Raw genomic sequence first — 25,850 nt, 5'->3', positions numbered from 1 at the left:
GAACAAAGCCTGACTAATATCCCAACATTTAATGCCTGTTCCTAATTCCCCTTGAAGATGGTGGTATACTACCTTCTTGAATCACTTTCGACAATCTGATGTAAACGCAGTGGCCTTCGGGAGTGAGTTCTTGGTTTTCACTCACTGACAATGAGGGAATGACAATATAATTCCAAGTTGCATGCTTAGAGAGTGTACAGCTTCCTGGGTGTATTGGAGTTAACTGATCGAGGTATGGCAGCATGGTGACTCAGTGGTTAGCCATGTACCTGGGTCTGATTCCTGCCTTGGGTGACTGAGTGGAGTTTACATGTTCTCCCCGTGCCTGCGTGGGTTTCTGCTGGATGCTCTGGTTTCCTCCCATAGTCCAAAATGTGCAAGTTAGGCGAACTAGCCATGTTAAATTGCCACAAATGTTCAGGGATGTGCAGGCTAGGTGAAATGTCAAATGCGGGTTGTGGGGATAAGGTGGGATACTGTTCAGAGGGTTGTGCGGACTCGATGGGCCATATGGCCTCTGTCTGTGCTGTAGGGAATCTATGATTCTATTTAATCATACTACTGTCCTTCATGAACGTTACAGTTGGTAGACAGGTTTAGGGAGTTGAGAGGTGAATTATTTATGGCAGAAATTCCAGCTTCTGACTTGCTCTTGTGGTCAGTATATTCAGAAGGCTTTGGCTAATTTTTTATTTGTTGTGTCAATGGTAACGCCCCAGGATATTGACTGTGGGGAATTCATTGATACTTTTTTTAAAAAAATTGATTCATGGGATGACGGTGTCGCTGGCTAGGCAGTATTTATTGCCCAACCCTAATTGCCTAGAGGGCAGTTAAGAGTCAACCACATTGCTGTGGGTCTGGAGTCACATGTAGGCCAGACCAGGTAAGGTTGGCAGTTTCCTTCCCTAAAGGACGTTAGTGAATGAGATGGGTTTTTCCTGACAATCAACAATGGATTCATGGTCATCGTTAGACTCTTAATTCCAGACATTTATTGAATTCAAATTCCACCGTCTGCCATGGCGGGATTCAAACCCGGGTCTCCAGAATATTACCTGGGTCTCTGGATTAACAGTCCAGTAATAATACCACTGGGCTATTGCCTCCCCCTAATGCTGTCGAATGTCAAGAAGAGATGGTTAAATTTCCTGTTGGTAAAGATGTTCACTAACTGGTACTTGTCTAGCATGAATGCTATTTGTCATTTATCAGGCCAAGCCTGCATGTTTTATGGGTTTTGCTGGTTTCTGGTGTGGATTATTTCAGTGGCTGAAGATTTGGGAATGATGCTGAATATTCTGGAATCATCAGGAAACATCTCCACTCTGACCTCATGCTGAAGGAAAGATCACTGATTAAAGCAGCTACAAATGCTTGGGCCTAAGACATGCTCCTGAAGAAGCTCCTGCAGCAATGTCCTTGGGAGTAAGGTGGTTAACCTCCAACATAACCATCTTACTTTACACTATGTGTGATGTCAACCATTGAGGAGCTTCTCTATTTGCATTACTTCATTTTTTTCGATGGATTCTAGATCGTTCACTTGATCAACTGCAGCTTTGATGTCAAGAGCAGTAACTCTAACCTCACTTTGTGAATTAAATCCTTTTATTGAGATCTGGATCTGAGTAGCCCTGATTGAAGTCAACCTCCACATCAACTTCAATAAGCAGGTTATAGCTGAATAAGTGCAGCTTGCTTGCACTGTCAGTGGCAGCTTCTATCACATTGGGTGCTGATTGCCCAAGTCCAGAGTCAAAACGACAACGCTTACCTTCCTCATCTGTCGTTCTAATTTTTCACACTTAAGTTGTAGACCAAGATTGTACCAAGTTATAATTAATTCTGTTTTGTACACGTGCTGCATTAGAGTCTGGGTGGAATCTGTCCGTATACATTGTTATGCCAATCCTTAAAAGCACAGGGTGGAGACCAAAACAGAAATAAAGGATTCCTTTCAGTACGTTTCCTTCTTGGAATCATGTGTGGCCTGAGGGAATGCAGTTGGACAGCATGAAATCATTCTGAGGTTGGTGGGGAAAGGAATTTGCTAAGGAAGGAAGTTTTTTGTTCTATCTTCATCAGCCTGCAGGAAACCAGGAGTTGAAAAGTTATATGAATCTTGAGGTTATATCTGATAATACGAAAGTAAGCATCAGTTATGACAGGGTAGCATGTTCATGTGGAATGCCCATCATGTGACATGAAGAGAAGCATGGATACTTCACAAGATTTAGACCAATGTGTCCAAGAAATGTCATTAGTTACAGAAACCTACTGTCCACATTTCAGAACTCAAACAATATCTGAAGGCATAGTGGTGTGTCTGTAAGGCTGAGAGTTACGTGGATAGCATGTTCAGAAAGGTTCATGTTAAAGGGTAGGGGAATGCAGACGATTAGGAAATTGATGATTGCCAGACAGTTCAAAAGAAGCAGGCAGATAGTGCAGGAACCCCTTGAGATCTGTTCATGATTCTGTTTTCCATTCCAGAACCTGGTGAGGATGATGTTATCAAAGAGAAATGATTCCAATTTGGTATGTTGTCTCCTTGGTACCAGCACTGAGGATGTCAGCGCAACTGCAGAACATCCTTCTGGGGAGAATAGTTAGACCAGGTTGTGGTCCACAATGGTACCAACAGTATAGCAGTCCTGCAGCCAGAATTTAGAGATCTCAGAAGAAAAGTTGAGTACAGCTTCAAAAGTAGTAAGTTACAGATTATTCACAGTGCCATGTGTACAGAAATGGCAAGATAAGACTGCTGTATGCTTGGCTGGGACATTGATGTAGCAGGGAGAGCTTTAGATTCCTGGGACACTGACACCAAGGCTGGGATTGGCTCTGGGAGATGGCATCTGTACAAAGTGGGCTGGTTGCACCTAAATAGACCCAGAACTGAATTCGTTGCAGGGTATTTTTCTAATACTGTTGAGGATGCTTTAAACCATCTGTGCAGGAATGTGGGAATCAACAGAGCGTATTAGGGAGTAATATCAGGGTGCACAAAGTACTGGGATAGACTACACTAAAAGAGACAATAAAACGTTCATTGCTAGAGTTGCAGTAAGTGAGAAGTTAAAACGTTTCAAACCAGAGTTACATTGCACGTATCTTAATGCAGAGAATACAACCAATACGATTGTTGAGTTACAGATACAGATTGCCATGTGGAATTATGATGGTGCGACACTAACAGAGACATGGCTGAAGGAAGGGCAGGATTCAGTGAGCTAAAGGTCTGCAGGAAGAGCTGTAGCTGAACAATGGGCTACCCTTAAAGATGACATGGTTTGAGTATAGGCAAGGTTTATTCATTTCAAAGGGATAGTAAAGCAAATAAATCTAGAGTTCCCCATGTGAAAAAGAAGATAGAACATAAGATCAAGAAGAAAATGTGTGCTTGTGACAAGTATCTGGTTGAAAATACTGTTGACAACCAAGCTGAATACAAAATATTCAGAAGGGAAGTGGAAAAGCAAATGAGAGATGCAATGTGAAAAATCACTGACAGCTCACATAACAGGGAATCCCAAAGTCTTCCATAGGCATATAAATGATAAAAATGTGGTTAAAGGAGGAGTAGGACCACTAAGGGACCAGAGAAGAGATTGAGATGTGGAGGCAAGGAGTTTGAGACTCTAGAAGCTCAATAATTTTCTACTTGCATTGAAGTTGCAGACTGAAATTGTAAGAAAAAGACTAGGTAGGTTTTTTTTTTAAATCATTTGCGGGTCGAAATCAAAATAAAGCAATGTTCCTTATGCTACTGATGAGAGATGTTGAAATCGTTAACGACCTAGTTTGATCTGTTAAACATGTAGTATATCCCAAAAGTAGTTTGTGCATTAAAGGGATAAAACACAGCAAACCTAATGACCTGGGGAAAGGATTAATGAATAAGGACAATGATTTAAGTGTCAAATAGCAAACTCATAATTCAACACATGTCATGATTCAATTACCAACATTAATTACAAACATTTGAAAAAGCATTGCCTTATCAATCAATTTTGCATCACCTCATAATAGATTTAATGCTGGCATGAATGTAGCATTCAGTTAAATTAATGGGACGTGTCTATAAAATATTTCACACTTCTTCCTGCATAATGGTTGACTTGAATGCATATTTTTGTTACAGCATTATGAAAATATTTAAGTAGTTCACAATTGCAATAAAGCATTGACTTTTTGTTCTGTTTCTACTGTTTAAAATCTCATTTAAGTTCCAGAGCTGAAATATTAGCTCATTTATATGTAAATTATATTTAATGTATTCATGAATTTTACACGCTAATCCATAAAGGTCCCTACTGTAGGTGACCTTTCAGACTTGGTTCTTATGGGAAAAGTGCCAAATCCCTGAGAGTGACCTCAAATTCACCTGCATAAAGAAACGTTCCTACTCAGTATTGCTCTTATTTGTTAAAAATTCAACTTGGAAGCATATTGAATTACTCATTTCAGCTGCCCTGAAGGGGTTATTAAGTATTGTAATCATTATTTCAGTCCATCTAGTAACCCCATGATGCAAAGTATGTGATATTTTTAACTAAACCTTTATGAATGAGGTTCAAAGGTTTAATTATTGATGGTAGGCCCAAACCAATGATTTTTGGCATTATATTTTTTCCACTGGTATTTTGTACAAATTCTCAGCCAATAGTATCTGCAGTTTTGTCTGTTCAAACTATTCGGATATTAATCCTGTTTGCTGCAAACAAACAGTTTGCTCTATATTCAAGTTTTACGTTTCCTAGCTGACCCTTCTTCCATGCAGTGTCTTTTCTCTATTTTTTCACACTAACTTTCCATTGTGATTTTTCTTGAGTTAATTAAAAGCCCAACTTTCTACAGTGTATTCAAAGTATGTACCTTCCATAAGAGAACAGAAGTTTACTAACCAACAGAGAGGATTTGGTCTGTACCCCATAGTTAGAGTAAGCGTATTCCAATCCAACCCACAGCCTTCTATCTGTCACGCCAGTCACATATGTTTATTTCAGTTAATGGCTACGTTTTAAGGAAAAAGGGAAGCGAGATGAAAATTGTTTCAAAATGTATGTCATTAATGTTGAACGCTGACATGCCTTATACAAGTTCATTTGGCCAAACCTTCCAGGGAGTGTCAATCGCAGCGAGGTTGCCACTCCACTCCTTTCTTCCTTATCCTCCCCATTCTGCTTTTCTGGCCCAAACTTTCAATTTCAGTCTCTTTGGAAATGCAGACCATAACCTGATCTAAGAGCCTTCTATGTAGTCAATGAGCAACATTGGACACTAAATCTCACCCCTTTTGTACAACAGAAACTGCTAGGTTTCTTGATTTAAATGCCCAAAGCCACTTTGACAAGCCACGCAGAGAAGATAATTTTGTCATTCAACTCAGTGAAGGAGTAAGGTGATGGGGAAGTCAGGTTGTGGTGAGTCCTTTTAGATGGTTGAATCAAGTTTGTTTAAGGAGGTGTTGAGGCAGGTTAGGTTGTGAGGCATGCAGAGTTGGGGAGTAGGTTGAATCCGATTGGTTGGGTGTTGGGGGCTGTTGAATTTATGGAGTGTTGGGTGTGAGTAGGTATTTGGTCGAGGGAGTTCAGTTTGATGGGAGAGCCAGATTGGGTCAGTGGTGTGTTAAAGGGGTCAATTTTATTTTTACCCAGAAGCAAGTTTTAATTCCTCTTATTTCTGGGTAACCACTCTTCAAGTAAGTAAGTCAGGATTCTCTGGACTGCATTTCTGTCTCAGAGATGTAGACTTTTTAGGAGGGTTTCAGATACAGGGCTATTGCTCCATGAGTTTATATTTAGTGAGCAATTCCCAGGTAGTCAGTGCATCAGGACTTCTGAGTTGTATACCTTCCTCTGTGCCATGTATATCAGAAACATACAGACGAAAGAACATTATGACCAGACTCTGGGCAAGGTTCACTAAGTTATTATGGTTCTAATGGTCCAAATTGTAAGCTCCCAGGTGAGTGGGGGATAAACTGGCAGCCCTCCTTTATTCACCCAGTTGGTTGCAAATAGATTAATTTACAACAGTTCCTCCAATTTGTGAATATCTTTTGCTCAGATTAAATGAGTTTATGCTTTGATAGAAGCTAATATAACCAGGCTTTTTTGATCCATAAAGGGTGAGTTTATTAGTTACTCAATGCAAGAAGAAATAATGCAACACATGCATAGTTTAGAAATGAGAACAAAGTCTAAAAAATGATAGTAGTTTAAAATATACAGCTTAGTCCCTGAATCATCCATGAAGAATGGATAGTAGAACAGGGTAGCCGATACAATAGATCTTGCCATTAGCACTAACATTAGTAGTTGAATGGTCTTGACTTTGAAGGTTGATTGAAATTCTTTTATCCTGATGTCTTTTGACTGTGGCTGGCTGATAGTACTCAGAGTGAGAGAGCAACTTTTCTTTTTCTTCACCTCCAATGTAAGCTATGAAAGGATATTTAATGGCTGTTCTCAAAACTGTGACCTCCACAGCACACCAGTCTGTAAATTAGGACATCAGGCTACATCATGGGGTGGCACAGTGGCTCAGTGGTTAGCACTGCTGCCTCACAGCGCCAGGGCCCCGGGTTCAATCCCAGCCTCGGGCAACTGTCTGTGTGGGTTTCCTCCGGGCGCTGTGGTTTCCTCCCACAGTCCAAAGATGTGCAGCCTAGGTGGATTGGCCATGCTAAGTTGCCCATAGTGTTCAGGGATGTGCAGATTTGGTGGATTATAGGGCGATGGGTCTGGGTGGGATGCTCTGAGGGTCAGTGTAGACTGGTTGGGCCAAAGGGCCTGTTTCCACACTGCAGGGATTCTATGATGATAATGCACATAGACCAAGACTGAAGTTCACTTTTAAACTCTGTCCTGTGTACTCTTGAAAGGGGAAAACACAAATATGCCTCCCACCCAGACTTCTCTTCTTTATTAACATCGTGTTCATAGTCTGATATATTCACAAGTGATTACAGTTTGGTTTCTGTGGTGCATTTGTGGTATTTGACATTTCCCTCCAGGCAGCCATTGGATTTCCAACTGTAGCCTTATCAATCGTCTTTTAAAAAACATACTCCAATTTAATAACTTGATACAGTACATCCATAGGTGATCCAGGGTTATTATAATCTGTAGTCGGGACAAGGAGCTGAGTTAATTTCTCTTCTTGGAACAGGTTGAAAGGATATTTGATGAACTTGTTAAAAATCATGAAGGGGCTGGATAGAGCAGATGGAGAGCAAGAGTTCATGTTGATGGAAAGAATCAGAATTACAGGGCACAGATTGATAAAAGAGCCAAAGATGCTGTTTCTCCTGCAATTGGTTTCAGTCTGGAATATGCTGGCTGAAAGGTTGAAATGATTTTGGCAGAATCCAAACTGGATGTCATGCGCAAGTTATTGCTAAGTAGATGCTGCTCAATAGCACTGTTGATGCTGGCTGAAAGGGTTGAAGTGATAGATGTAATCATGGCTTTCAAATGAGAATTGGATATGTATTTGAAGCTGAATAAAATAGTAGACCTATGGCGAGGGTGAGGTGAAATTGGGGTCGCTAAATTGTTCTTGCAGGGAGCTGGCAAAACCTGGCTGTTTTGGGCTCCTTCTGCAACTGATCTGTGATTCCAAGTACTTGTTTAGTAAATATTCTTTATATCCAAAACTGTGGCGCACAACGTATTGTCAGATAGTCACTAATTCTGTCACAACACGATGTGCTCTGATGTTGTGAGAAATTGAATTCATTTTCAAATGAATGTGTTCTCTTCACAACTAACATTCTGATGCTTAGGCCATGAGATCGCACTGTAGTTGGGAGGAGAAAGACATTTTATTTTTGTGTATTCACTTGTGGGACGTGGGCGTTGCTGGCTGGCCAGCTTTTATTGCCCCTCCCTAGTTGCCCTTGAGAAGGTGATGGTGAGCTGCCTTTTTGCATGACTGCAACCCGAGTTCTGTAGGTTAACCCACAATGCCTCTAGGGAGGGAATTCCAGGATTTTGACACCGCTACTGTGCAGGAATGGCAATATATTTCCAGGTCAGGATGATGAGTGATGGAGGGGATTGTGCAGATGGTGGTATTCCCATGTCCTTGTGGAAGTGCTTGTGGCTTTTGAAGGTGCTGTCTAAGGATCTTTGGGGAATTTCTGCAGTGCATCATGTAGACAATGCAGACTGCTGCTACTGAGTGTTGGTGGTGGAGGGACTGAATGTTTGTGGATATGGTGCCAATAAAGCAAGCTACTTTTTCCTGTATGGTACAAAGCTTCATGGGTGTTGTTAGAGCTGCACACATCCAGGCAAGTGGGGAGAATTCCATCACATGCTTGACTTGTGCCTTGTAGCTGGTGCACAGGCTTTAGCGAGTCAGGAGGTTAAGTTACCTGCTGCAGTATTCCAAGCCTCTGACCTGCTCTTTTCACGACTTTGTTTATTGGTGAGCCCAGTTGAGTTTCTGGTTAGTGGTAACCCCTAGGATGTTGATAGTGGGGGATTCAGTGATGGCAACGCCATTGAATTGCGAAGGGTGGTGGTTAGATTGTCTCTTATCGGCAATGATGATTGCCTGGCATTTGTGTGGTGTGAATGTTACTTGCCAGCCCAAGCCTGGATATTGTTCAGATCTTGTTGCATTTGAACATGAACTGCTTTAGTGTCTGAGGAGTCACGAATGGTGCTGAACATTGTGTAAGCATTTGCGAACATCCCCACTTTTGACCTTATGGAGGGGAGGTCATTGCTGAAGCTGAAGATGTTTGGGTCTAGGACACTCCACTGAGGAACTCCTGCAGAGATGTCCTGGAGCTGAAATGACTGATCTCCAACAACCACAGAGATCCTTCTGCATTTCAGGGATGATTCTAACCAGTAGAGTGTTTTCTCTCTTACACCCATTCATTCCAGTTTTGCCACACATGGTTAGATGTGGCTTTGATGTCAAGAGCTGTCAGTCTCACCACTTTTCAGCTCTTTTGTCCATGTTTGAGCCAAGGCTGTAATGAGGTCAGGAGATGAGTAGCCCTGGCAGAATCCAAACTGGACGTCATGCGCTGGTTATTGCTGAGCAGATGCTACTTGATAGCATTGTTGATGTCACCTTCCATCACTTTTCTGGTGATTGAGAGTAGACTGATTGGGTGGTAATTAGCTGAGTTTGATTTGTTCTGCTTTTTGTCTAAAGGATATACCTGGGCAATTTTCTACATTGTCGTGTAGATACCAGTGTTGTAACTGTACTAATACAGCTTGGCTAGGGGTGCGACAAATTCTGGAGCACAAGTTCTCAGTACTATTGCTGGAATGTTGTCAGGGCCTGTAGCCATTGCAGTATCCAGTGTTTCCAACTGTTTCTTGGTATTGCGTGGAGTGAGGTGAATTATCTGAAGAATCTTATGTATGATACTGGTGACCAGGGGAGGAAGCCAAGATGGATCATCCATTGGATGGTCCAACTTAGCATTTCCAGCTGAAGGTTGCTGCAAATGCTTGTGCCTTATCTTTTGCACTGATGTATTGGGCTCCTCCATCATTGAGGAGGCTCCTCCTCCAATGAATTGTTTAATTGTGCATCATCATTCATGACTGAGTGTGGCAACTGTGCAGAACTTCGATCTGATCCATTGGTTGTGGGATTGCTTAGCTCTGTCCATCATTTGCTACTTTTGCTGTTTGGCGTGCAAGTAGTCCTGTTTGATAGCTTCACCAAGTTGACAGCATACTTTTAGGTGTGACTGGTGCTGGTCCTGGCATGCCCTCCTGCACCCTTCCCTGCACCAGGGTTGATCCCTGGTTTGATGGTGATGGTGATGATAGAATTGGGGATGTGCCAGGTCATGAGGTCTCAGATTGTGTTGGAGTGCAATTCTGCTGCTGTTGATGGACCACAGCGCCTCATGGATGTCCAGTTTTGAGTTGCTAGATGTGTTCAAAGTCTGTCCCATTTAGCACTGTGATAGTGCCATGGAACACTGAGGGCATTCTCAGTGTGAAAATGGGACTTTGTCTCCACAAGGACTGTGCAGCGGTCATTCTGACTGATACATCTGCAGCTGGCAGATTTGTAATGATGAGGTCAAGTATGCTTTTCCCTCTGGTTTCCTCACCATTTGCCGCAGGCCCAGTCCAGCAGCTATGTCCAGCTCAATCAGCTGTGCTGCTGCTGAGCCACTTTTAGTGGTGGACAGTGAAATCCTGTCCCAGTGGAGTACAACATTTCTGTTGGTTTCAATTTCATATTCACATTTCCAACATGGCAGACTTGTCAAAATGTCAAATAAAATTTGCTTTTGAGTTCTATTATATGGCTTGAATGTCAACCAAAATGTTTTCCTTCCGATTAATCATTGGAAGGGTTTTAGTGTGAAATGTAGCAATTCATTTAATTTTGTTTTGCATGAATTCCTGCAATTTATTGATCACTTTGTGGCTGGAAACTTTTCTCAACCAGTTTTCACAATTAGGAGAAAAGGGAAAGAATATGTATATTCTTTGGCATCTTTCATGACCTCAGGACTTCCCAAAACAACTCTCAGTCCACGGGGAGAGAAATGTGCAATTTAGTTGCCACAAGGCAAACTTCAATAAGACGTGATAAATTGCCAAATAAATGTTTTTAAAAATAAATTTCAATTGAGAAGTAGCCTTCAACATGTCATCGAACATCTCGCCAAGGCCATCCCAATGCCTCCAATTCTTGCCTTCAAACAGCTGCCTAACCTCAAACAGACCATTGTTCACAGCAAATGACCCAGCCTTCAGGAGAACAGCGACCACACCACACATCTTTGCCATGGCAACCTTTGCAAGACATGTCAGATCATTGACATAGATACTACCATCACATGTGGAAACACCACCCATCATGTATGTGGTACATACTCATGTGACTTGTCCAACATTGTCTACCTCATAGGCTGCAGGAAAGGGTGCGCTGAGGCCATGCAGACGTTACGACAATGGAAGAACATTGGGCGGCCAGGTGGCTCAGTGGTTAGCACTGCTGCAACACAGCTCCAGGGACCCGAGTTTGATTCCAACCTCGGGCGACTGTCTGTGTGGAGTTTGCATGTTCTCCCCGTGTCTGCGTGGGTTTCCTCTTGATGCTCCGGTTTCCTCCCACAGTCTAAAAAGATGTGCAGGGTAGGTGGATTGGCTATGCTAAATTGCCCGTAGTGCCCAGGGACGTTTAGGTTAGGTGGGTTAGGCATGGGAAATACAGGGGTAGGGGAATGGGTCTGGGTGGGATGCTCATCGGAGGGACAGTGTGGACCTGTTGGGCCAAATGGCCTGTTTCCATACTGTAAGGATTCTATGATTCTATGAACAGACACTGCTCAACAGTTGCACTTCAGCAGTCAAGGACATTCAGTCTCCGATCTTCAGGTAAGCATCCTCCAAAAAGCCCTTCAAGATACACAACAGCACAGAATCGTTGAGCAGAAACTGATAGCCAAGTTCTGTATCCATGACGACAGCCTCAACCATGATCTTGGGGTCATGTTTCACTACATGTAACCCCAACCACACCCATTCTATGCTTGTAAAATCTTCCTTACTGTTCTGTTTTGACACCATCACCTTGATAACTTGTAATTATCCCTCTGCCTTAATAAGTTGGAACAGTTTTAGATGACATTACTTTGGTTAGACCCTTGTCATGTGACTCTGATACCTATCATGTTATTCCAGCCGTTTGTTTTTCTTTAGCACCAACTTATTTTTGATTTTTTTTGTAATTATCTCTCTGCCTCAATTAATTGGTTCATAGTTCATCCCTTCACTCGTTATTCAGCTGTTGACATTTCACTGACACTGTTTAACACTTTTGATCATCTGCAAAGTCTTGTTTTTTCAGCCTATCGATATTCCAGTCGCACTATTTGTACTTAACTGCTAATGCTCTTAATTACCTGGAATTATCTTGCTATTATCTCTCCACCGACATGTTCTGTGCCTGTGTGCTTTCATCCACTTCATCTGATGAAGGAGCAGCGCTGCAAAAGCTTGTGATTTCAAATAAACCTGTTGGACTATTAAATGGTGTTATGTGACTTCTGACTTGGTCCACCCCAGTCCAACACTGGCACCTCCACATCACAAAACGATAAAGAAATGTTCAAATAACGAAGCGTGTTTTTGATTCTGTATATTGTGAGGTAGATGAAGCAGCCCTTCAAAAAGCAATGGCATGGAAAGGAGATGTAAATATTTTCAGGATCATATGGAGAGGGAAGAATGGAATTGTTCCTGTATAGAGCCAGCACAGACTTGACGGGTTGAATTACCTCAACCTGTACTGTAATCATTCTGTGATTTTAGATTCACAGCGCTTCACAGCTGGGAAGATTCCATGGACCTATAAAATGGCTAGCAAGTCCCAGAAGTTGAAATCCAGTCCCTTCCTCTCAAATCCTATTTCTGCTGGCAAGGAAAGGGGTTGCAATGGCATGATTCACAGTAGAAATGCCAAACTTTACAGGGTGATTTAAGTATCAAATTGAGTTCAAACAGTCTCAATTTTGGCTGTTCCAACAGCTGAGTGGTTGTTGTGGGTTGGTGGAGCAAATGCTTTTGAAGTTTCAGCTAAGGTTTATTTAAGTCTAGTCATCTAAAGTTTTATTTTACATCCTCTTCCCTTTATACTTGAAGGCTTCAGCTGTCAAAGAGAACTTGTATTGATAAGCCATCTGATGTAGGTTATGAAACCAAGACACACTATTCAACAGTTTCAGTAGAATTTTTTGTTGACCTTTCCAATGGAATGTTCATGTGATTTATGAATGTTTGGCTGAGTTGCAAAAGCTACGAAATACATATTTAGCTTTAGCATAATGTTCTGTGTTCACCGTTTGATAATTTAATGAAACTATTACAAGATTGGATGTGTTTGAAGCTGCTGAATACAAGGGGTGCTTGTTTTATAATAAACTAATCACTTAAAGCTTTGAATGGAATTCATGCATGATTGTGTTTTTCCACATTTATAGGAGTGAGCCCTGTATTAGGCTATACATTTTCATCTCCACACAGCTGAGGTTTGCCCTTGGTAGGTGCTTGGTGAGTGGTTATGGAGATGGATTCAACAAATGGCAATACGGAGTTTGGGCAAGGGCCTTGTAGGGTTGATGGGCAGCGTGAGAAGACATGGAGATAAAATGGGGATTTCATGGTGCATAGGGAGTGACTGAGGATGTGTGGGGCTGAAGGCTGAATGGCCTCAACTCCAGTAACAAGTGGATGGACTTCTAGAGAATCAAGGTGGGCCTCCCATTCATTCTCCCTCAGCACTCAGCTGCCCCCCTGCTTGCCTATGATGTGATTATCAGTTAGAGGTGGACCTGCCTTTATCCTGCTGCTGCCTTCCAGAGTGAAAATTGGATGGGGTCCTGTGAATCATGGAGGCTCTGCCAACTTGAGCTATCTGTATCGGGGGAGGGGGGGGGAAGCCACCCCCATTGAGTTGTTATTGCACAGAAATGTTTCTGCAGGCCTGAAAATACAAACAAAAGATGTCAGTTTTAAATAATGATATACATCCATATATGTGCATTATCGTCCCAACTCACTCCCTTCCCATTCTTATTCCCATTCATAGTGTACTTTATATTTGGAAGATTGCCAAGAAAATGGTCGATTCTATATGTATAGAGACCTGTCATATTTTAAGGGGGAAAATAGTGAACTGAAAAAATAAAGCAAAAACAAAAAGCCTGATAATCAGAATGTGAAGTTACAGGGTTGAGTTGATCTCCTAAAGATATGTGTGGACTTTTTGAATTTTGGGGAGAAATTTGTTATATCTTTTCCTTTAAACATTTATCTTAGTTTGTTGCCTACTTTGGGATTTTGGGTAGAATTCGAGGTCAGGAAAATTTTTATTTGGTTTATGAAAGGAGGATGCTTGATAGGCTGAAGAATACATTTTCGTTCCATGTTTTGTTATGTGAATTAAAACATTTCCCATTTTTGGCTAAAACGCATTATAATCTTTTTTTGTATAAGTGCACAAATTTTCTGAATTCTGGGTGGTGGAAATAAGGAGTAAAAGGTAGTAATCGTTAAAAATGGGCCTTTCTTGATATCATTTAGAGCAGCCATTAGCCATGGACAATTTTTCAGCCCTGCTGCCTGAAAGAGGACATAATAATAGCTCAAGATAAAAAAAAAAGGACAGGGAATTATAAAAATAAATCTGCAAAATGAAATGTGACACATCTGGTCTGCAGATTCTTTTTCAACAAATGTACAATTTTACCTTGCAACAGACTGAACAATAAAAGCTAATAACACTGTATTAGAATAGAATCCCTACAGTGTGGAAACGGGCCCCTTGGCCCAACAAGTCCACACCAACACACAGAGCATCCCACACAGACCTATCCCCCTATTCTACACATCCCTGAGCACTACGGGCAATTTAGCATAGCCAATCCACCCAGCCTGCACATCTTCGGACTGTGGGAGGAAACCCACACAGACACTGGGAGAATGTGCAAACTCCACACAGACAGTTGCCTGAGGGTGGAATCGAACCTGGGTCCCTGGCGCTGTGAGGCGGCAGTGCTAACCACTGAGCCACAGTGCCACCCATCAAATGAATAGATATTTTGTACAGAGGATATTCTGAGCAAATGTATTTTGAAAAAAATTGAAATTGTAGCATTCCTGATTGAAAATTGATTGGCCTGAGCAGCAATTTTCCCCTGTTCTTTTTCCAATAGTGATGTGAGATTTCAGCAAGTGAAAGGGGTGTTGGGTTAACTCCTCTTCTGAAATGTCTCTCTGACAGTCAACAATGTCTTTGTTTTGCATTGGATTATCAACCTTGACTATGTGCTTAAATCTTTGGAGTGGTATTTGAATCCTTGAACTTTTGTCTCAGAAATGTGGGTGTGACCACTGAGTCAATTAAGACAGACTCCTTCTTGAACTGCTAATGTGGTATATCGTATCCGCGGTTCCCGATGTGGCCTCCTCTACATCGGAGAATCCAAGCTGAGGCTTGGAGACCGCTTTGTGGAACACCTACGCGCGGTTAGAACATAGAACATTACAGCGCAGTACAGGCCCTTCGACCCTCGATGTTGCGCCGACCTGTGAAACCAATCTGAAGCCCACCTAACCTAAACTATTCCATTATCATCCATATGTTTATCCAATGACCATTTAAATGCCCTTAAAGTTGGCGAGTCTACTACTTTTGCAGGCAGGGCATTCCACGACCCGAGTAAAGAACCTATTTCTGACATCTGTCCTATATCTATCACCCCTCAATTTAAAGCTATGTCCCCTCGTGCTAGCCATCACCATCCGAGGAAAAAGGCTCCCACTGTCCACCCTATCTAATCCTCTGATCATCTTGCATGTCTCTATTAAGTCACCTCTTAACCTTCTTCTCTCTAACGAAAACAGCCTCAAGTCCCTCAGCCTTTCCTCATAAGACCTTCCCTCCATACCAGGCAACATGCTGGTAAATCTCCTCTGCACCCTTTCCAATGCTTCCACATCCTTCCTATAATGCGGCGACCAGAACTGCACGCAATACTCCAAGTGCGGCCGCACCAGAGTTTTGTACAGTTGCAACATGACCTCATGGCTCCGAAACTCAATCCCTCTACCAATAAAACCTAACATACCGTACGCCGCCTTAACAACGCTATCAACCTGGGTGGCAACTTTCAGTGATCTATGCACATGGACACCGAGATCTCTCTGCTCATCCACACTACCAAGAATCTTACCATTAGCCCAGTACTCTGTATTCCTGTTACTCCTTCCAAAGTGAATCACCTCACACTTTTGCGCATTAAACTCCATTTGCCACCTCTCAGCCCAGCTCTGCAGCTTATCTATGTCCCTCTGTAAGCTGCAACATCCTTCCGCACTATCCACAACTCCACCAACTTTGGTGTCATCCGCAAATTTACTAACCCATCCTTCTACGCCCTCATCCAGGTCATTTATAAAAATGACAAACAGCAGTGGCCCCAAAACAGATCCTTGAGGTAAACCACTAGTAACTGAACTCCAGGATGAATATTTCCCATCAACCACCACCCTCTGTCTTCTTACAGCTAGCCAATTTCTGATCCAAACCGCTAGATCACTCTCAATCCCATGCCTCCATATTTTCTGCAATAGCCTACCATGGGGAGCCTTATCAAATGCTTTACTGAAATCCATATACACCACACCAACCGCTTTACCCTCATCCACCTGTTTGGTCACCTTCTCAAAGAACTCAATAAGGTTTGTGAGGGCACCACCTACCCTTCACAAAACTGTGTTGACTATCCCTAATCAAATTATTCCTTTCTGGATGATTATAAATCCTATCTCTTATAATCCTTTCCAACACTTTACCCACAACCGAAGTAAGGCTCACTGGTCTATAATTACCAGGGTTGTCTCTACTCCCCTTCTTGAACAAGGGGACAACATTTGCTCGTCTCCAGTCTTCTAGCACTATTCCTGAAGACATTGACAAATTAAAGATCAAAGCCAAAGGCCCTGCAATCTCCTCTCTAGCTTCCCAGAGAATCCTAGGATAAATTCCATCCGGCCCAGGGGACTTATCTATTTACACACCTTCCAGAATTGCTAACACCTCCTCCTTATGAACCTCAATCCCGTCTCGTCTAATAGCCTGTATCTCAGTATTCTCCTCGACTACATTGTCTTTTTCCTGTGTGAATACTGACGAAAAATATTCACTTAGCGCCTCTCCTATCTCTTCGGATTCCACGCACAACTTCCCACTACTGTCCTTGACTGGCCCTAATCTTACTGTAGTCATTCTTTTATTCCTGACATAGCTATAGAAAGATTTAGGGTTTTCCTTGATCCTATCTGCTAAAGACTTCTCATGTCACCTCCTGGCTCTTTTTAGCTCTCTCTTTAGGTCTTTCTTGGCTAACTTGTAACTCTCAAGCGCCCTAACTGAGCCTTCACACCTCATCTCTGCATAAGCCTCCTTCTTCCTCTTGACAAGTGATTCAACTTCTTTAGTAAACCACGGTTCCCTCGCTCGACCACTTCCTCCCTGCCTGACAGGTACATACTTCTCAAGGACATGCAGTAGCTGTTCCTTGAACAAGCTCCACATTTCAATTGTGCCCAGCCCCTGCAGTTTCCTTCTCCATCCTCTGCATCCTAAATCTTGCCTAATCGCCTCATAATTGCCTTTCCCCCAGCTATAACTCTTGCCCTGCGGTATATACCTATCCCTTTCCATCGCTAAAGTAAACGTAACCGAATTGTGGTCACTATTTCCAAAGTTCTTGACAAACGACGGCACCTTCCAGTTGCAAACCACTTCAACTCGCCCTCTCGCTCCTTGGATGACATGTTCATCCTGGGCCTCCTGCAGTGCCACAGCGATGCCACCAAAGGCTGCAGGAACAGCACCTCATATTTCGCTTGGGAACCCTGCAGCCCAATGGTCTCAATGTGGACTTCACAAGCTTCAAAATCTCCCCAACCCCGACCTCATCCCAAACCAGCCCAGCTCGTTCCCGCCTCCTTGACCTGTCCGTCTTTTCTCCCACCTATCCGCTCCTCCCACCTCACTCACCAACCCCCATCCCAACTCCCTGCCTACACACCCCTTTACTGGCTCCATTCCTGCCTCCTTGACCTGTCCGTCTTCTCTCCACCTATCTGCTCCTTTATCCACCTTTCAGCATTGCCTCCCCTTCTCTCTATTTATTTCAGACTCCCCTTCCCCTCCCCCATTTCTGAAGAAGGGTCCAGACCCGAAACATCAGCTTTCCTGCTCCTCTGATGCTGCCTGGCCTGCTGTGTTCATCCAGCTCTACACCTTGTTTCTCCTTCTTGAACTGTTGGTTTCTGTGATGGGAGGACTTTTCATCATCTCTATTTCAATATTGGAAGGGCTGAAAACCATAAATGTTTTTATGGTGGTGTTAAAATCGACTTTTGACATCTACACTGAGTATTTTTGTTGCATTTCCTACTTGTGAAATTATGCCAAGTTGTAATAGTAAACCAATTTATCAACACTACTTAGCTGTTAGTCTTCCAATGCAAGTTCAGTTTTATACAAAAGCTTATTTTTCCTCCTGACTCTATTTCTCTGCACCACCATCAATAAGAGTGGAGAAAGCCCAATTCTAAAGTCCTTTCAAAGCCATTCTCAACCCAGTCAATACGTAACAAGCACACAGGATGCTGGAGATACATGGCAGGTCTGGCTGCATCTGTGGAGAAAGAAACAGTGTTAATGTTTTGAGTCTGGTATGACTCCTTCAGAATGGAGTCAATCAAGTTTTTCTTTCTGATACACAGGGTTGCAATCTTTTTGGTGGCACAGTAGATTAACTCATCAACCACAAAGATAGCAGATGAAAAACCTCTTCCAGTGGTGAGTGCTACTATGGGTGCAATGTTGATCTTTGTTTGTGCATACAAACCTATATCTGCCTGTTGACTTCAGCTTCACGTTGTTCACTGCAGCATGAACAAGCTGAGTTTTGCATTTTTCATTTGAAGCATTTATGGAGTTCTGGAGAGTAGTTCTTTATTGTATCATTCTGACTTTATCACCTTGCAGTAGAAGCAGCTTCAGGCTAGTTTTACTTTTGTTTTTATGGTATCAGCTGTGAGTTATATGTCCATTTGCATTGTCTAGGCCATTCATGCACAGGAAGGTGGGTTGCTTTTATTTTGTGTGCTGGGCAGGTGATTTGATGGTTCCCAGTCTGAGTCTGTTTAAGTGCTACTCCCTGGTTACAATCCAAACACTGGCTACGACGTACTTTCTTTTAATTTTCCAAGCAAATGCAGTATTTTCTTGATATTGTTTAGAAATTACCTTTGGGAAATCTGATTTTTTTTTCATATACCTTTTTTCAAAGGTATTTGACCTACTCGAGGCAGGGGGAGTGCAGAACTTTAGTGGGTGGTGCATGGGTTGTCTCCTGGTTAATCTGCTTGAAACCCAGTCGGTGGGTATCCTTGCTTGCTGTGAAGTTGAATTGTATTAATATGTCTTGTTACTGAGTTTTTTGTTTACAATAGTCATGAAAAAAAGTTTTCTGCCTCGAAAGCATTGCATTTTCGAACATTTTAGAATCATTTTGGGGGCCAGTGAGGCCAGCTGTGATTCAATGTATATTCTGATTTTTCGATGCCCTGGATTATCAACTGCATAGCAAATGAACACAAGGCAACTGTATATAATTTCTGATTGCAATGCTACTGTAGTACAGTTGTCACCTTTGTAGAATTAGACTTTTAAAAATTTTCTCCCTCTCTTCTGACACATTCAACAAATTATATATACTGTTATTGCGTTATACATTTTATCTTTGAGTCCTTTTATTGTAATAGGCTTTTACGGTTATAGGTATAATTCCACTTTAGTATGATTTGAGATTATTCCAGTTCATCAAATTTGGAGTTCAATCTGAACGTTATTATTTTTAAAATAAATAAAAGAAGAAAAAGTCTTGGCTTTGCTGTCATTTTTGTTTTTGTGTTGTTTAGTTTAGTTTCAATTTCTTGAATGTATGATCAGAAAGTTCTGCCAAAGCTCAGTTTTGGCTTAAGCGTTAAATTCTGATAAACTCAGATTTCCAGCTAGGATTTGTACTTATCCCTATACCTTTTTGTTTGTTGATAAATCCTAGTCTGTGAGCTGCTCAATGTTTACAGGTTAGATTGAGACATATATTTCCCGTCAAGCTGTCAATCTTCTACATTTTCTACCTGTTCATTTGATTTGTTTCCCAATACTGATAATCAGGGCTGCTGTTGTTTGTCATGCAAAAACCCATTGGTTCATCTTTTTGCACAATATGTCTCTGAGGGATTATCTAGCTGCTCTATGGAGAACTTCAAAAAGATCATTTGATACATTTTCATGGCAAAGTTTTAAGTTTGCTAATCAACAAATTTCATATGCCAGTAAGTTAGTCACTTCTTGCAGCACAGCATCTAATTCTTTTAATTTCTCACTGCAGTAGGCATTTTAAAAGGTTTGTTGTTTCTTTCCCTACAACAACCATTGCATCTTCTTTACACAGAAAATCAAAGTTAGATTAAAACATCACTCAAACCAAAGGAACAAAGAATACAAATAACTTCAATATTGATGACACAAAGATTTTTAAAAATGGAATCATGTCCTAAAAGAGGAAAATGATGTTTAATTTGATATTGAGAAAAAAATGCTGTATTCCATGCCTGATTTTTGAAAACAGTTTACAAGTATTGTCATTGTTATTTGACCACACTGCACCAACGCTGATGTTTCAAAATTCCTGCTGTACTCTATGACCAATCTCAACAATAGCATCAACTCAAATTTCCATTGTAAAGGCAGGCTGAGTTTTGACTATTTTATGTTCCAGTAAGGGTCTTATTTCACAGTGTGAGAGATAGAAATTTTCAGAGACGGATGATGAACGTCTATAAAACAGCCCGCCATTTAAAAATCAAAACAGAGCTACCTCTATCTTAGAATTAAAATTAAAAGACTTTTCAAGCAGTTTCAACAGCTATTTGTTGACGTAACTCGGAGTGCTGCTGTTGCAGCATTATTAATGCTTGATTGCTTTCTACAGCCTATTGTCACAGATAGTGGAAGGGGGAGTGCAAGGTCACAATTTGATTGACAGATCAAAGAGTTATTTGAGGATTCAATGCCTTTGAAGTTATGAGTAGACTTTTTATCAAGAATTAAGTACTTGAAGTTCAATTGTGTTGACTAGATTTTCATGATTGACTTTTTTTCTACATAATGAGGATAGTGAAACCTGTGATGGATAGGCCCTCCGCTTCTTCCTGTCCTGCAGGCCCGACCAGCCCCCCTGCACTGACACCCTCATCCGCTTAGCCGAACTCGTCCTCACCCTCAATAACTTCTCTTTCAATTCCTCCCACTTCCGACAGACAAAAGGGGTGGCCATGGGTACCCGCATGGGCCCAAGCTATGCCTGCCTCTTTGTAGGTTACGTGGAACAATCCCTCTTCTGTAGCTACACTGGCCCTAAACCCCACCTCTTCCTCCGTTACATTGATGACTGTATCGGCGCTGCCTCATGCTCCCATGAGGAGCTCAAACAGTTCATCCACTTCACCAACACCTTCCACCCCAACCTTAAGTTCACCTGGACCATCTCTAATACCTCTTTCTCCTTCCTGGTCCTCTCTGTCTCCATCTCCGGCAGCCACCTAGAAACCGATATCCATTTCAAGCCCACTGACTCCCACAGCTACCTAGAATACAGCTCCTCCCACCTACCTTCCTGCAAAAATGCCATCCCCTATTCCCAATTCCTTCGCTTCCGCCACATCTGCTCCCAGGATGAGGCATTCCACTCCTGTACATCTCAGATGTCCTCGTTTTTCAAGGACCGCAACTTCCTCCCCCTCAGTGGCCGAGAACGCCCTCGACCGTGTCTCTCGCATTTCCCGCAACTTATCCGTCACACACCCTCCCCGCAATAACAACCAAAACAGAATCCCCCTCGTCCTCATACCACCCCACCAACCTCTGGATCCAACGCATCATCCTCCGACACTTCCGCCATCTGCAATCCGACCCCACCACCAAAGACATTTTTCCCTCCCCACCCTTATCTGCCTTCCGGAAGGACCTCTCCGTGACTCCCTTGTCTGCTCCACACTCCCCTCCAGCCCCACCACACCCGGCACTTTTCCCTGCAATCGCAGGAAGTGCTACACCTGCCCCTACACCTCCCCTTCACCCCATCCCAGGCCCCAAGAAGACTTTCCACATCAAGCAGATGTTCACCTGCACATCTGCTAATGTGGTATACTGCATCCGCTGTTCCCGTTGTGGCCTCCTCTACATCGGGGAAACCAAGCGGAGGCTCGGGGACCGCTTTGCAGAACACCTCCACTCTGTTTGCAATAAACAACTGCACCTCCCAGTCGCGAACCATTTCAACTCCCCCTCCCATTCCTCAGACGACATGTCCATCCTGGTCCTCCTGCAGTGCCACAACGATGCCACCCGAAGGTTGCAGGAACAGCAACTCATATTCCGCTTGGGAACCCTGCAGCCCAATGGTATCAATGTGGACTTCACAAGCTTCAAAATCTCCCCTCCCCCAACTGCATCCCAAAACCAGTCCAGCTCGTCCCCGCCTCCCTAACCTGTTCTTCCTCCCACCTATCCCCTCCTCCCACCTCAAGCCCCACCCCCACCTCCTGCCTGCTAACCTCATCCCGCCCCCTTGACCTGTCCGTCCTCCCTGGACTGACCTATCTCCTCCCTACTTCCCCACCTACACTCACCTTTACTGGCTCCATCTCCGCTTCTTTGACCAATCTGTCTCCTCTCCACCTATCCTCTCCTCTATCCATCTTCTATCTGCCTCCCCCTCTCTCCCTATTTATTTCAGAATCCCCTTCCCCTCCCCCATTTCTGAAGAAGGGTCTCGGCCCGAAACGTCAGCCTTCCTGCTCCTATGATGCTGCTTGGCCTGCTGTGTTCATCCAGCTCTACACCTTGTTATCTCATCGATACTTGAACTTTATTTTATCTCAGCATGTATCCTGAGGTTTGGTCATAAAAGTCTGTCACTATAAGAGAATTCAATATTTTAACTTTCAGAAATATTCACTGATGTATGTGATGATGGTAACAAGGTGCAGGTTTCATTACTACAGCTGAAAATATGTTTATCGTAAGCAATTTTAGAAATATTTAGTCTTCCACTTGTGAATAACTTGATTTTAAATCACTTAAAACACATGATCCTTAATTTCTTAATAAATTAACTGATTCTTAATATGCAAACAATTTCCAAGTATGTCTGCTTGTTCCTGTGTGCCTAAGAAAGTAAGCTCAATTTGAACACCCTTTTTGAACCTAGAGCAGAAGAAATTTGCAATCCTCATTATTTCAATCTATGTATTGCCATTTTTGTGTGAGGTCAGCTCCAGATGAAATTATTTTTGAATCACGATTAAAGATAGCAGGAAATTAATTTATACTTGACATAAAAATCTACTCATTATTTCAGGTATTATGAGCTGGGTTGCATGATGTAAGATCATTTAATTTCAAATTTTGATTTTTGAACTTTGACCTACTAGTATTTGGGTTTTGTGTGTGTGTGTGTGAACGAATTTAATGATTAACTTTATAAGTATTTTCATAGCCATGATTTTTAAATAAAAAAACAAGTCCTAAAGAGAGAGTTCATGGAGACTAAGGGGAAGTTTACATTGGGTGAGTTTACAAGCGGACAAAGGAAATAGTGTAGTGCATTAGGGCTTCAAATAGAAGATTCTGGATTTTGTTTTAGGATCCTGGGAAGTTTAGGGGAAACACCCATAACTTGGAAAAAAAGTTCGTTTTCCTCAAAGTTTTGGATGAAGCTGCATGTGACAAACAGTTGCTCTTGGGAAACTGAGGTAGTTTAAGATCGTTAAGAAATAAGTTATCTCAGTGTAAGGAGTTTAGTTTAAAAGTCCAACTCCAGAAGTGTTTAGTTAAAATCCTGAAGGGGTTGTCTGAAGCTGAGAAAGTCAAATCACAGTTGTCATAAGACTCTAGGAAGGGATTGTCATGACCAGAAATGGAAGCCATAGTCAAACCAAGCCGTATAGATGTGAAAGTGAAGGGAATTGTCTCTGATGTGGGTACAGTAAAGTAACATTTTTGGGACTTATGGGATTGAATTCCACGATATGTTTTGAGATCTTTTATATTTAAATAGCTTAGTTTATTGTATTTAATCTTGGTTTTCGTGCAAAAAAATTCTGTTTCATTGTTAAAAACAAATACGCACCATTGCATGCTGAAAAACCGCTTCATTAAAACCAAAATGGAATATGAAAATGGAATGGAATAGAACCAGATTTCAGTCTGGGATCTGACCTGTCCAGCAATAACACCAGCTGAGATCAGAACAATAACATTGGTCAAAACCTGTAAAAATTCTAGCCCCAGTGTTTTAAAAGGACTGACATGGGAATCAAATTCACAAAATTCATGTTGGCTTATTCTGTTACAGAACCCTGCTGTTGTTTTTCTTCTGTTTGATAGCTTTCACAGACAAAATTATGAATTTAGCACAACTAATTTGATTAGATGAGATTTTGTGCTGTGCCATGTGACATGTGACATCTATTTGACCTGACTTGATATAATGAATTAAAAGAGCAGTTAAAGTGTCCTTGCCAACTAATTTTAAGTGACTGACTTATGTTTTGTTCTGAATTTGTAAATATACCTCTACAGTAAATCGCATTTATTACAGTTCTGAATACATGTCCAACAAAATCTACGATCTATGGTCTAAAATATCCTTCAGATGCAATTGCCATTTAAGCACTGAGTAAGTGTCACATCAAAAGGATGATGCCAGTTATTGGATTGAATAAAATGGAGCTGACTCAGGGCCACATGTTACTCTGTTTTACAGTGGCTTTAGAATAAAATACGGGCAGCACGGTGGCTCAGTGGTTAGCCCTGTTGCCTCAGCGCCAGGGACCTAGGTTCGATTCCACCCTCGGGCGACTGTCTGGATGGCGTTTGCATATTCTCCCAGTGTCTGCGTGGGTTTCCTCCAGGTGCTCCAGTTTCCTCCCACAGTCCAAAGATGTGCAGGTTAGGTGGATTGGTCATGCTAAGTAGCCCCCAGTGTCCAGGGCTGCGCAAGTTAGGTGGATTAGCTATGGGAAATGTAGGGTTACAGGGAAGGTGTAGGGGGATAGATCTGGGTGGGATGCTGTTGGGATGTGTGGACTTGTTGGGCCAATTGGCCTGTTTCCACACTGTAGGGATTCTATGCTTCTACAAAAATTGTGGTGAAAAATATTTTCGAGTTGTTAGGCTGCATGGTCTATTGCTTCTGATTCCAGACATCTGCCCTGGATCTGATAAGCCAATATTGGTCTACTTACTGCACAGTCTATTAGAACTGATGCTTTTGGTTTCACCTCCAAATCTCCTGAAGGGCAGAGAAATTTCACTTACTATTATAAGTTATTCTATTACTATATTTGCTATTGTGGCCTCAGATCTAAACATAATTAGGTGTATTGTACAATGTGAATAATATCATGCAGATAACCAGAGCATTGAGCTTTGTCTTCCTTTCCAATGAGTGCATTTTCAGAGGAAGGGAATGATGTGGGATGCAATGCAATACTGTATTATCAATGTTCTATTGTGTGCAATAAAGAAAATCATTCTACATATCAGCATTTTCACCTCTCTATCTCGGCTTCTTTGCAATGCTAATTTTCAGTTTAGCATTAGAATACACAAAAATAATCAGCAGAAATTCATGAAGAGCAATTTATGTTATTGTGTCAGGGACCATTAATCATTTTTATTCAACGTTTACTTTTAGAAAATTCCGTTTCCAAAAATCTCAGATATTGCAACAGAGAAGCCTTTGAAATAATATTTCAGATTAATATTTTACATCCATTTGAATAACAAACCAAATTCAAAGGAAAAGCTATGAACATAACCTTGTCTGCATGAATTAACATATCTGAGTATGGCATATCACATGAGTTGGTGACCCAATGCCATATAACATTCCATTTAAATTGTATCCCAATCAGCCATGCAGTCATACAGGGAATGAACATGTTTTATGTTAGCAAGTACTTTCTCAAGGGAATGTGCAAGGCACTTCAGATATCGTATTTTTCTCCAACCCATTTCATATTAACTCAGATGCCAAAATCTTTGGAAAATGGATGACTGATAACTTTTTGCTCCCCTCAGATTTTTCAAAGAAGAAAGCTGACAAGGTTCCTGGGTTGAAATTTCCTGCATTATTCTTTGCGACCGTTTTAGGCAAACTTTGCAGAGGACTAAGACATAGGGCA

General features: G+C 41.9%; 1 protein-coding gene across 1 annotated transcript in view; it reads left to right on the top strand.

The window, feature by feature from the left end:
• The window catches only part of fhit (fragile histidine triad diadenosine triphosphatase), a 492,319-nt gene that overhangs the window by 278,500 nt on the left and 187,969 nt on the right, over positions 1 to 25,850 (top strand). The gene's annotated exons all lie outside the window — the stretch shown is intronic.

This window comes from Rhincodon typus, chromosome 16 (genome assembly GCF_021869965.1).
Source record: "Rhincodon typus isolate 14 chromosome 16, sRhiTyp1.1, whole genome shotgun sequence".
Classification (NCBI taxonomy): Eukaryota; Metazoa; Chordata; class Chondrichthyes; order Orectolobiformes; family Rhincodontidae; genus Rhincodon; species Rhincodon typus.
Note: the sequence above shows the minus strand (reverse complement) of the source record. Positions and strands in the feature narration are given on the sequence as shown.